We start from the raw sequence: 14,111 nt of genomic DNA, 5'->3' as shown, positions 1-14,111 counted from the left end.
CCCTAACGAATGGATGGGGACCCTTTGGCGCCTTACTGTAAGGGGGAACTTACACTAGCCTCTTTCGAGCAACGAATGGACTCTCGCTAGAGGTTTCGCGGAAATTACCCAAAAGGTTTGCAATAATGCTTATGAATGCATACGAAAAGAAATAATACGATCCGTCCCCGTTAAGGGCTAAATACATGCCTTCCGGAATCAAATTTCTCGCTTCCCCAGCAGAGTCGCCACTTGTTAGACGAGGTGCCACGGCCTAATCTCCCGGGCGGACCGGGGGGTGGACACCTCATGGCGACGTAAGCGGTGATTGGCGCCGAAAGCAACCAATCGTGGAATCAAGCTGCTCGGCAGGACCGGAGCTCGGAGTATGGAAGAGTCGCCACCCACGAATGGGAAAATGAACACCGATCCCTTGCGGGAGACCGGTGAGGGTTCGGGAAACTTAGGTACGAGCCGAGAAGGCTAGCTCCTTTCTGGAGAAAGGCTACTAGGCACCCCGACATCGCCCGGTTATGAACCACCGGCCTCCTACTCAGCGTGTTAGGCGATAACGGACTAATCGCATATTTCTTTAAGTTTAAAATTCATTTGAAACCTTTTCTTTCTCGTTTTGAAAACCGTTTTGAGCATATATTATTGAAAGCCACTTTGGTAAAGAATCACCCATTTACATTGATGCCAAATATATATAAAAGAGAGGAGGGGAGAAGGAAGAATTGATTTATTTTACAGTGTGTTTTATGCTTCATATTACACACTAACTCTAAACTAAACTCACTTCCTAAAAACGAGTTTATTTACATGGTTCGTACCTTAATCGCCGTTGGAACGATTTAGGTACGTTTCAAAACTCCGTTGATTTACATGGCATCTACTCGAATCGCCATTGGAACGACTCGAGCGTTTGAAGACGTGGAATAAAGAATTTTAACCCAAAAACGTGGTTAGGCATACAAGTCAATTTATTTTGTACAAATCAAAACCATTTAGGAAAACGATTCAAAAACTCTATTATTTACAATTAAAAGCAATTTTAATTACAAGGTTCGCTTAATCCGTCGTTGGAACGAATTAAGGTTTTAAAACGTGATGTTTTAAGAAATGGTTTAAAAATGTCAAGAAAACGTTATTTACACTTAGGAATATCTAGAAAAAAATTTAAGTTTAAATAAGCAAATTAAACTCTCTTTTTGAGATTTTGTTTTCCCTTTTTCACTCAATCAACTCTTTATTCACACATAATTACACTAATGAACCAATTAAACCAAAATTTACCAAGTAAAACTCATTTGGAATATATACATGTATACAAAAATAAAATAGAAATACATATATATATATGATTTTATCTAAAAATAAAGATATATTTATATATAAAAATAAGTGAGAAATACTATATGGTATAATGAAGAAAATGAAAAAGAATATAAAATATAATACATTTTCATCCTAATTAAAACTATGTAAAAATAATGGAAAACCATAGAAAAGGTTTGATATAATAAGTATATAGAAAACACCATCCCTTAAATAATAGCTAAACCAACATTTTGATAACCCAAAAATATATACATATATACAAATAGTGGATCAAAACAAATTAAACTTTACATATGGAATAAATAACTACATAATAAATAATTAATAGTTATATGACCCCACAAATAATTTTTATAATCATATTACATAGGGCGCCTGGCTTTCTGGGTTCTCCCAGAATTTAGGGTTGGGTTCTTCCTTTTCTGCGGAGCTCTGGGCTATTCTTACTGGAATCAATCTTGCTAAAAGGCTGGGTGTTAAGAGGCTCTCTGTGGAGTCTGATAATTTGGAAGCAATCAAAATGATTTCTGAGAATCATTCTATGGGTCTTAACAGTCGCAACCTCATCAAAGCTATTAAAAGGCTTTGCTCCTCCTTTGAGTTCGTAGAGTTCAGTCACATTTTTAGAGAGCAGAATCGTATTGCTGATCGCTTGGCGGCGGCGGGCCATGAAGGGACGTTAGGCGTTACTACCCTTCCTGTTTCCCCTAGTTTCATCTCTCCTCTTCTCTTAGAAGATAGAATTGGGGTTAGCTTCCCTAGGCTAATTCCTGGGTAGTTTGTTGTTGTTCGTTTTTCTTTTCCTTTTATACCAAAAAAAAATATACTTATATATATAAGAATCAAATATCAAAAAGTTGAGAAAATGGGTTAAAAGATGAATTTTCGGTTTCCAGCAGATTATCGACGGAAAATCCGTCGCTAATCTGCTGTTAGTGACAGAAAATGGAGAATTACAGCAGCAGCCCTAAACTTTCCAGATTTATTCAAACACCTTAAATTAGATCTATTCTATCATTTGGAACTCCGAACTACCAAAAATGGATCATAGTCTATAACGGAGGTTCTTAAACGATGTTTTTCATTTAAAACGTTATTTTGAAATATTTTTAAAACGTATAATTACAACGTTTTTAACACCCGAACTACCTTTGAATCGGATCACGGTTCGTATTGGGATATTAAAACGATGTTTTTATTTTAAAACAAAACCGAACGTTTATCTAATACGAGACGAAAATTAAATAAATACAAAAAATTAAATAAAACATGATAAATAAATAAATAACTAAATAAACAAAATTATAACATAAAAATAAATAAATAAAGGAAATAAATTAAATAAAATAAAACGAGTCTAGTCCTCGGATAATACCTCAAGTTCGGTATCTGACAGTCGAAGTCGGTTGATTCCATAAATCGTGATTTTCCGTTTTTTTTTGTGTTTTTCGTATTTTTAGTAAAAATTTAACTTTTGGGAAATTCGGACTTTTTGAGAAAAAAAAATATTTTTCTCAAAACAAAATCACTTTCTCTCTCTAAAAATGTCTAGAGTGAGAAAGTCTCGAAAAATCCCTCCCCCCTTAAAATGCATGGGGATCCGTGCCTTATATAGGCAACGGATCCCCGGAAACTTTGGGCGACGCCCGAAGAAAATTGGGCGTCGCCCAAAGCCGGTTGGGCGAACGCCCAACTTTCGTTGGGCGGACGCCCAACATGGTTGGGCGAACGCCCAACTATCGTTGGGCGCGCGTGCCCAACGACCGTTGGGCGTCCGCCCAACGTCGCTGGGCGCTCGCCCAGCGGCCATCGGGCGTGTGCCTCGCGCTGTCGGGCGCGCGCGCCCCACGATCGTCGAGTGCGCGCTCCGCGCTGCCGGGCCTGCGCGCCCATCGGACGTCGAGCGTGCGCCCCGCGCTGCCGGGCGTGCATCCAACTATCGTCGGACACGCGTCGGCTGCCGCTAGGCGCTCGCACCACGTCACTGAGCACTCGTGAGCCGTCCACTTGACGACCGCGACTCATATTAACTTTTCTTTTCTTATTATATATTTTGTTTTAAAACTTCCGGAATCAACCGCTTCGACCGTCTTGTTTACAGGTTTTCATCACAGGTCCTCCGACTCGGTGTCTACACACCTGGGTATCCCTATTTTGGATACCTCTACAATTCCAAAAAAGAACAATCATTTAAAATGAATCGGAGGTTTACTGGCTCGCTTATTGCGAGTTGGCAAATTCTCCGTTGTAGTCGTTATTCTTTCCATATGCCTTCCTTTCTTGACACTGACAGTGTTCCAGCTATTTTCCTCCTCCTCCACCATATTAGCCCATGACTTAGTGAACGAAGATGATTCAGACGTTGAGTCGACACCCTTACAATCAAGGAGAATATTGTCCATTACAGGAGATGCCGATCGATCAGCATCATCGCAGATAATCTCATCTTCCAATCTGATCTACAGACTTCTAGGCAAAGCCGAATCCACCTCCTCCACCAGAGTTCGAGCAGCAGCAGAAGGCCCAAGCTCTGAAATAATCCGGGAAGTGACCTGCTGAACCGGAACCACATTCTGCACATGGTTTGGCTTTTCCCTAGCGTCATATCCTATGAAACCATGACACACTTCCTTCCATTGATCACAGTCTTTGATGCTTTTTCTTGCTCCTTCCAAACCCCAATTGGTTTTATATTTTTTCTACAATCATATGCCATGTGACCAATATTTGAACATACTTTACAAAAGCTCGGGAGTCGTTCATACACAACATCAATCCATATTTGCTTACCTTCTCGTTCAATACCCAACTTAACAGGTAAATCATTAATCAAATCAACATCAACTAAAATCCTGGCATAATGCCCAAATTCACCTTCAAAAGTGGTATTATCAAACCTGATAAGCCCGCCAATACCCTTAACAATATCTGACAGAATTTGGGGATCCTAGTATTCCCACGGAAGAGAATATAATCTAACCCAAACCTGGGCATTCGTTGATGTCACAGTATAAGGATCAAAGTCCAGAATCCATGGTTGCAAGCGAAAGGTTCCCGACTTAATATTAAGAATTCTCCATGCGAGCAATTGATTTTTAATCTCTTGAGAATCCAGAACAATATGTACAAATCCCCTCCAAATAGAAATTAGGCGCCAAGGATTCTTCAAACCCCAAAGCTTTGTTAATGCTTCCTTTAAAGCAGGGACCTTCCATGGGGTATCCCCCTTGTTGAGAATTAATCTACCAATAAGAGAAGACGAGCACACAGCAGCCCGTCTATCATAAACAGACTGATTAATTCTTACCGATCGAAGACCTCCAATATCCGAAATCACAACAGATGAGATGGGTGCTATATCCAAATTCCCACTAAGAACCTTTGCAAATGATCTTCCCAAAACCCCAGAAATTTTTTATCCACGTTCAAACCCGATTGCAGCGGCGGCGAAACTCCGTGTGATTGCGGAACAGGGGCCCTAGGATTGAAGAGAACCCCTATACTCAAAAAATTGTCCAAGTAATCCATGGCCTTAATCCGATCCGCAAACGGAAACCGCCAAACACAACAAACTATCAAGGCAGAAACAGAACCAGGCGGAATCAACCCCGTGGCGGCAGAACAATAGGTATGATGGCAGTGCGTGACCAACTCGCCATATCAAGCGAGGAGAGAGCGTCCAAAGCTCAAAATCTAATGTATTACCCAGTTGAATTCAAGAAAAATCAGATTAAATCTAAAATAAGATGTTTGAACATCTTAGATCTCAATGAAATTGAAAAAAGGAAAACAGAACCATTTAAAATTCAATTCAAATTCAATCAGCAGGTCATTAGATAAATAGATCAACGGAACCGACGACCACCGTAGATCAACGGAACCGACGACCACCGGGCGCCCCCAGAACCATCGCAAGCTCTGTCAACCGATATTGCTTCTTCGGACCACTAGGAAAGGAGGAATAACGCAAGTTCAGGGGGCTAACTGAATATTTTTTACAAGTTCAGGGAGCTATCGGAACACTTTGAAAGTTCAGGGGGCCAATCAAGCTTTTTGGACAAGTTCAGGGGGCAAATGATGTATTAAGCCACCTTTTATTTATAAAACCTAAATAAAATAAAATGCGGTGAGCGTGGATCGAACACACGACCTTCAGATCTTCAATCTGACGCTCTCCCAACTGAGCTATCCCCACTACATTCCTTATTTTTAATTTTACATGATATGATAGAAGTATTTGTTAAGTGAAAATCGACTTCCACTTCCATCGAATTCAAAACCGAGACATGAAGAGAGTCGTAGATTATATATACTTCTTTTGGCCCTTCAAAATATGGATTATTGTTTAATGGATATTAAAGAGCACATTTATCTTTAAATTACGAAATACTAAAATAATAATTTATTTTAATGTTTTCAAAAAATAATTTTATAACCAACAATTTATACAAATTATTTTATCATGATATGATCTCTTATTTAATTATCATATTAGATATTTCAAATATTAATTATATTTAAAATTTTTACTATGTTATAGTTATAAATAATTTAGCAAAATATCAATAACTAATTCTACTATATAATAAGTTAATTATAAAAAAACTATATAAAATATCTATTACGTTATTAACATAGTTGTAATAACTTGTCAAAATATACGAAATTATTTCAATTTATTGATAAACTTAATTTGAAGGATCTATAGCAGTTAAATAACTGTCAAACCAGTTCACTCAAATTACCATTAAATATGGGTAAAATAAATCTTTCTTAAAAACATTAGAGGTAAATTTTTTTTTATCATTTCATGAGGTAAATATACAAATCTCCAAAGGGAAAATTTATACTTTTTTTTAATAAAGGCTGGTTATCGAGGAGGAGCCGAAGACGGACATCCCAGCTATGTTGGCACCCCCGAACCAATATTATTAAAAGAAAAAATAAAAAATCCGAATACAAAAGAATGAAAAAAAATACAAAACATAATCAAGAGAAACGGTAAGAGCACCATCCTCCCCTATTGTGAAGAAAAGGCGATTCACAGAAGCCCGGAATATCATCCCATCACGTAAAACTAGAAGTCGTCCGTCCAAAGTTTGCAAGCGAGTCAACAAACTGATTGCCTTCGCGGAAAATATGAGAAATAACACAGTTCATAGCTTCAACCTGTGTCAAACAATTTAACCAATTCTGTCTAATTACCTAAGGAACCGATGTGGATTTGGTTTTTAGCATCTGCACTACATACATAAAGTCACTTTCAATCCAAATCTTCCGCCAACCTTTGTTGTAATAGCCAAATCAATAGCATGAATAGCCGCAGACAACTCAGCAAGGAAGGCAAACAAACTGGTGATTGGAAAAGCAAATGCTCCAAGACACAAACCAGTACTTGAGCGAAAAATTCCACCGCACCCGGCCGGTCCAAGAGAACCCGATACGGAGGCATCAGTGTTAATCTTCAAAGAATCCCTCGGAGGAAGCTGCCAAACAACCGGGATGATTCGCGGCCGTTTAGCAAGCCTTTTAGGAATCCCGAGCTCTCTCAAAATTTGTGTTTCCTCTAACGAATTCCATGTAGTACCCCAACCCGTGTGAGAAGATTCTCTCAAGGCTCTCTAAATGCGTCTTAAAACCATTACTGTTCCCAATTTTTCATCCTAAAAAATGTATCTATTCCGAGTAATCCACAATGCCCAAATAGAATTTCCAATTGCAGCTGCCCATAATTCAGAAATTTGAGAGCTAAAGCGCTGAACTATGGCATCACTTATGAGAGCTTTAAGTGTCGAGCTTGTGTTGATCCGACATCCAAACAATGACTTAATACCTTGCCAGATAATTCTAGCAAACGGACAAGTGACGAAAAGATGATCAATTGATTCCACATCAGACAAACATACGCTGCAGCGCGAGAAAATAAAACATCCATGTAATCTCAGCTTGTCGTGAGTAGGCAAATAGCCGAGATAGGCATGCCAGGCGACCAACGAATGTGCAGGAGGAACGCACGGATGTCGAAGGAAACGACACCATTGCTGCTGATCAACTAGATCCCTAAGACAAGCATACAACAATTTAACAGTAAGATCCCCACCCATAGCAGGCTTCCACACGCATTTATCATCCGCGTCCTTTCCACGCTTAATGTGTCGAACCCTACCCTTAAGGTCTGAAGGAAGCACATGCAGGTTATTCTAACTATCTCCACAGATAATTTTCAACCGAATTCGAACAAGAACATTGTTGTCGAGCTGTTAACCCAACCTGAGCAGCCAGTGAGGGACACATCCATCCCCTATTCCAAAAGTTTAAGGCCGAGTTCTGACCAATCCACTAGAGACAATGTTGCGAAATTTCCAAATAAATGCCCTTAACCGAAGCCCAAATAGATGAGTTCAAAACCAAATTACGCGGTTGTCCCGCTTTGTTTGAGAATCGGGTTCTCAGTAAGTTAAAACAGAGCGAGCTATCCTGAATTAAGCCCCAAGCCATCTTCCCAATTAGAGCCTTGTTTAAAAGAAACAAATCCTTCATGCCAAGCCCCCCATCTTTGAGATTTTGACAACATACTTTCCAAGGAACCGTTACCAGCTTCCTACAGTGAATTGAACCGGACCATACAAAATTCTGCATACTTTTAGTCATACGGCGGAGCAACGCATCAGGCCACTTATAAATAATAAAAGAATGAATAAAGCTCACAGTGATAACAGAATTTACCAGGGCAACTCTACCAGCCATTCATAAACAATTGCCTTTCCATTTAGTAAAATGGGCAAGGACCCTGTCCATCAAACAATTTAAATGTGAATTTTTTGGCCGGTCAAAAAATAACGGGACACCAAGATAACGAAAAGGAATCTCCCCTCGACGAATTCCAATTATACTGGCCAGATGATTCCCACATCCAGCGGTGACAAAAGAACCCAGGAAAAGCTCTGACTTATTCCAGTTAACACATTGACCCGAAATAGAGCCATACATCTCAAAGACTTCCTTGATAACAACAAGATTATTCACAGAAGCCCTGCAAAATAAAAGAATATCATCCACATATAATAAGTGAGTGAGAAAGACCCCTGATGAGGTATAACGCATCGGATCCAGACATCCAATGCTACTCAGAAGTAGAAGCCAGCGACTAAGAAAGTCCTCAGTAATTCCAAATAGAATAGGAGATAACGGATCACCCTGTCTAACTCTTGAGAGCATTTGAAATAGCCATTGATGACACCATTATTGAGAATTGATATCCGAGCGGCTGAGATTGTTGTTACTGTTAAAAGTCATAATGTCATGTATAATCTAAGAATTGTGTTATGAATTAGAGGATATTTAATGGCTAACTTTTCAACCAGTTAATATGTATGTCACATCATTGACACATCATCAGTATACTAAACTTTTCATTAGACTGTATTCTCCAATGGTTAAACTCTATAACTACTCGATCATATGAGATCGATAATCAATTATTATTATTGGGAGTGTAGTTTGAGAAAACTCAATAGTGTATTATTGGAACAATAGGTATTTATATACAAAGTGGTATAGATGCTAATAAGTCCCTGAACTAATATGCTAATAGGTCCCTAAACTAATATCTATATACAATTACATACATTACACTCCCCCTCAAGCTGGAGCATAGATATTTGACATGCCCAGCTTGTTACAGATGTAATTTACCCGAACTCCATTTAAGGCTTTGGTAAAAATGTCTCCAAGCTGTTCATTGGTGCCAATGTAGGCTGTAGCAATAATGTTTTCTTCTAGCTTTTGACGAACAAAGTGACAATCTATTTCAATGTGCTTAGTACGTTCATGGAACACAGGATTGGAAGCAATATGAAGAGCTGCTTCATTATCACATCATAATTTTGCCGGAGTGGCGACGTCGAACCCAAGTTCAGAGAGGAGATGACGAATCCACATAATCTCACACACTGATTGAGACATCGCTCGATATTCAGATTCTGCACTGGAGTGAGAAACAACATGTTGCTTCTTGCTCTTCTAAGAAATTAAATTACCTCCAACAAAAACACAATAACCGGTAGTGGATCTCCTATCATCTTTGTCTCCTGCCCAATCTGCATTGGAGAAACACTCAATCTAGGTATGACCATAATTCTTGTAAAGTAAGACCCGGCCAGGAGTTCCCTTTAAGTAGCATAAGATCTGTTCCAGTGCAGTCCAGTGATCAACAGTGGGAGACGACATAAACTGGCTAACAACACTGACAGAATAGGCAATATCCGGTCTAGTCACTGTAAGATAGTTTAACTTTCCAACCAAACGCCTAGATCTTCTAGGGTCTTCAAAGGGCTCTCCTTCTGATGTGAGATGCGCATTCGGTGTCATAGGTGCACTGTATGGCTTAGCTCCAGATTTTCCAGTTTCGGACAACAAATTAAGAACATATTATCTTTGAGACAGGAAAATTCCTTTCTTACTCCTTGACACCTCAATTCCTAAGAAATACTTCAAAGCTCCTAGATCCTTGGTATGAAACTGACCATGGAGAAATGATTTCAAAGATGAGATTCCTGACATGTCACTGCCTGTAATAACAATGTCGTCTACATAGACGACCAAAAGAATGATACCTGAAGCAGAATGTTTATAAAAGACAGAGTGATCACACTTACACTTCTTCATCCTAAAAACCTCAATTGTTTGACTAAACTTTCCAAACCATGCTCGAGGACTTTGTTTCAACCCATATAGAGATTTGCGGAGACGACAAACTTTGCCATACTCCCCCTGAGCAACAAACCCTGGTGGTTGCTCCATGTAAACTTCTTCTTGAAGGTCCCCATGTAGGAAAGCATTTTTTATATCTAACTGATGCAAGGGCCAATTAGAGTGGGCAGCCAGGGAGATAAAGAGACGAATAGAGCCCATTTTAGCCACTGGGGAGAAGGTGTCAGAATAATCAACCCCATAAGTCTGAGCAAAGCCTTTTGCAACAAGACGAGCCTTTAGTTGAGCAACAGAACCATCAGAGTTAACTTTCACAGCGAATACCCAACGACATCCAACAGGTTTCTTATCAACAGGTAAATTTACCAAGTCCCAAGTACCATTAGCATCCAAAGCATTCATTTCATCAATCATGGCATGGCGCCAGCCCGGATGGGATAACGCCTCAGATACAGATTTAGGAGTAGTAGTAGAGTCAATGGAAGCAACAAAAGACTGTGAAGGAGAAGATAAGCGCTCATAGGAAACAAAAGCAGAAATAGGACGAGAGCAAGATCTTTTACCTTTACGAAGGGCAATGGGAAGTTCATCAGTGGTTTGGCTTGACTCAGGAGCAGGATCTGAAGGTGGAGCAGAAATTGGTACTGGATCAGAAGCAGGAGGTCTCTCACGTCGTGAATATACTTGAGTAATTGGTGGCTTAGAGGGACATCCATCCGAGACCTGGTGAACTTGATAGACCAGATCATCATCAACATCAGTATCACCTGTGGAGATATCAGACGACATGGAAAAGAACAGAAGATGTTCCATAAACATGACATCAGAAGACACAAGATATTTATCAAGAGAAGGAGAAAAACAACGATACCCTTTTTGAAGACGAGAGTATCCAAGGAAGACACATTTAAGGGCTTTGGGGTCAAGTTTAGTGACTTGTGGACGAACATCCCGAACAAAGCAAGTACACCCAAAAATACGAGGTGACACAGGAAACAGAGGTTTATGAGGAAAGAGAGTACCATTCGGAGTCTCACCTTGTAACACGGAAGAAGGCATACGATTGATCAAAAAACATGCTGTAGAGATAGCATCAGCCCAAAAATGTTTAGGAACACGTGTTTGAAACAGAAGAGCTCTAGTAGTTTCAAGAAGATGACGATTCTTGCGTTCAGCAACACCATTTTGAGATGGTGTATCAACACAAGAAGATTGATGAACAATACCATTATGGATCATGAAAGAATGAAATTGTCCAGAAAAGTATTCTTTAGCATTGTCACTTCGGAGTATATGAACAGAAACATTAAATTGTGTTTTAATCTCAGCACAAAAAGTAGTAAAATGAGTAAATAATTCAGAACGACTTTTCATTAAATATAACCAAGTAGTTCGAGAATAATCATCCACAAAAGTAACAAAATATTTGAAACCAGGTTTCGACACAACAGAACAAGGACCCCAAACATCAGAATGAACTAATTCAAATGGAAAACTTGACCTTTTATTGACTTGGGGAGGGGAAAACAAACGGTGATGTTTAGCAAACTGACACGACTCACAATGTAAACTAGACAAATCCTGAAACTGAGGACATAATTTCTTCAACACTGGTAGAGAAGGATGTCCCAACCGACAATGTTCATCAAAAGGTGTGGATACACTAGAGAGGGCAACCGGTCTTCTAACAGTTGTATCCAAGATGTAGAAACCGCTAGATTCCCATCCACTACCAATAATCTGCTTCGTCATGAGATCCTAAAATAAGCAATGATCAGGGAAAAATGAGATAGAACAATTAAGTGAACGAGTAAGCTGACTCACAGAAATTAGATTGAATGTAAATCCAGGCACATTAAGAACAGAGGAGAGGGAAAGAGAAGAAGTTGGGTTAATAGTGCGAGAACCAATAACAGAGGAATGTGTACCATCAGCTATAGCAACATATGAAGGAAAAGTTTTATTATGAGAGGTGAACAATTCAGAATTACCTGTCACATGGTCTGTTGCACCAGAATCAATGACCCACTTTAAAGACGAAGAAATGAGGCACTTATTAGAATTACCTGAATCAGCAATAGCAGTGATAGGTGAAGTAGAATGTTGAGGAGCTAATGATTCTTGATACTTAGCATATTCATCTACAGTAAGGGTGTAGGTCGGGCCAGAGGATGTAGCATCACTAGTGACAATGTGAGCAGACCGGTGCCTGTGCTGCCCCTTTGCCTTAAATTTGGGACAAGTACGCGTGGTATGACCCAGCTCATGACAGTAATAGCACTCAAAGACTCTGTTCCCTGCTGTTGGATATCTGGTGTCCCGAAAGACTCTGTTCCCTTCAGTTGGATATCTGGTATCCCAAGTACCACCCTTAGTCGGACCCTTATAAGAGCGGTCAGATGAAGGCTTGTGGCTGACTAGAGCACTAGAAGCAGGAACAACAGGAGTGGGTGACAGAACCAGCCCACTTTGCAAAACACGGCTAAGAGCTTCCTCAGCATCAGGAATGGTGGCTGTTAGGCATGAAATTGACTAAGTTTAACATAGTATTTATAAGGGAATTTGGGTATTTTTATGTCATTTGGTGAAGAATGAGGGCTAATTATTGTCCTTATGCAGATAAGCAAAGATGAATACTAAACTCGCTGGAAACAGCTTGTTTTGCTAACGCCAAAGAGGAGTGGAGCCTTTCTTGTATCCAGCGGTCAAACGCCGGATTATCCAATGACGGACAGCGACAGGTCAGTGGTGGTAGAGGCAGAGGCAGAGCGGCAGGTGAAAGTGTGTTGCGATGGGATTCCTAAAAGTAGCAAGATGACATGAAGTATCAACCCCTTGAGTGTTCAAGGGTCAATGGATTTTTAATCATTTCATTTTATTTCGGTTGTAGTGTTTAGTTGACTTATTTTGCTGGAAGGGTACGAAAGTTGTACCGATTTTGCCATTGTCTTTCTCTTTAAGTAGGTTAAGCAAAGGAAAGATAGGGAGTTCGGAATTTTTTAGTAATTGTTAGGAAAGTAGAATAGTTGTAGAAAGAAAGAAAGAAAGGAAGAGCTCCCATGGAGTCTCGAGCTGTATCAAGAACTACCGATTGCTCACTGCTCGATATGAGTGAGTAGTCCATTTTGAATGGGCACGGCCAGGCCGACCCGGTTATGTAAGTTTTTATAATCGTTTTTAATGAATAGTTAGTATTTCGCCAATGTTGTGATTGATGAGGATTTAACTTTCATGCCCAGGCATTTATTTATGTGTTAGATGGATGATAGGACACTGCTTTCATCTTCACTGATATCTCTATTAATCTCCCAACCTCGAAGCTGACAAGTTAGATGGTTGTGTCAAGGGTTTTCTTAACCAGAAATGCACTTTTGTTCTTAATGCTAGAAAGAACGTATCTTTAGGACGCTAAAGGTGCTAGTAAGTCTTAGGAGTTTGAGAACACACGAAAGTTGACTCAAACTCACTTCAAAACTGATACTTTGGCTTCATTGGCATTATCTTCTATTTCATGTGAATGTTGTAAGATGAAGCACAACCTGTTCGGCCGGGTTGAGCCTGTTCTATTCTCTAAATCATTTCAAAGCTATCTAATTTTCTTACTGCATCCGACCTCTTACATCTTACTAAACCAACATCACACAATCAACTTAAAAAGAAGAAAGCTTATTTGACACACACGCTGTTTACCAACAACTTCTGATATACATTTGAATCTCAATCCCTGTGGAGACGATACTTAACTTATCACTTTATTACTTGTATCTAGTGCACTTGCTAGAGTCTAATATAAGGACAACAAGTTTTTGGCACCGTTGCCGGGGATTGAAAGCAACAAATCTATCTGAAATTTCTGTGAAACAGGGTGTTTTTAATCTGTTTGCTTAGGTGTGCAGGAAACAAAGAAGCTATTAACCTGTTTATGCGCAGAGCTGGACCTCCTGTTTTTCCTATCGATCTCGAATTGGAGAGGACGTGTAGACGAAATAGAGCGGGAGCTCGACGTGCTAGACAGAGAGAAAGGCAAAGAGAGAGAAGAATGGCTGGAAAGGAAGGACCAGAATAGCCAGTTCCACCGA

At 39.7% G+C, this 14,111-nt stretch overlaps 1 non-coding gene across 1 annotated transcript; it reads right to left on the bottom strand.

The window, feature by feature from the left end:
- Window positions 1–5,442: 5,442 nt before the first annotated feature.
- Window positions 5,443–5,515, bottom strand: TRNAF-GAA (transfer RNA phenylalanine (anticodon GAA)). The gene has a single exon. It is a non-coding gene; the product is annotated as a tRNA-Phe (tRNA).
- Between the last annotated feature and the right edge of the window lie 8,596 nt (window positions 5,516–14,111).

The sequence above is a fragment of the Euphorbia lathyris genome, chromosome 4 (assembly GCF_963576675.1).
Source record: "Euphorbia lathyris chromosome 4, ddEupLath1.1, whole genome shotgun sequence".
Lineage (NCBI taxonomy): Eukaryota > Viridiplantae > Streptophyta > Magnoliopsida > Malpighiales > Euphorbiaceae > Euphorbia > Euphorbia lathyris.
Note: the sequence above shows the minus strand (reverse complement) of the source record. Positions and strands in the feature narration are given on the sequence as shown.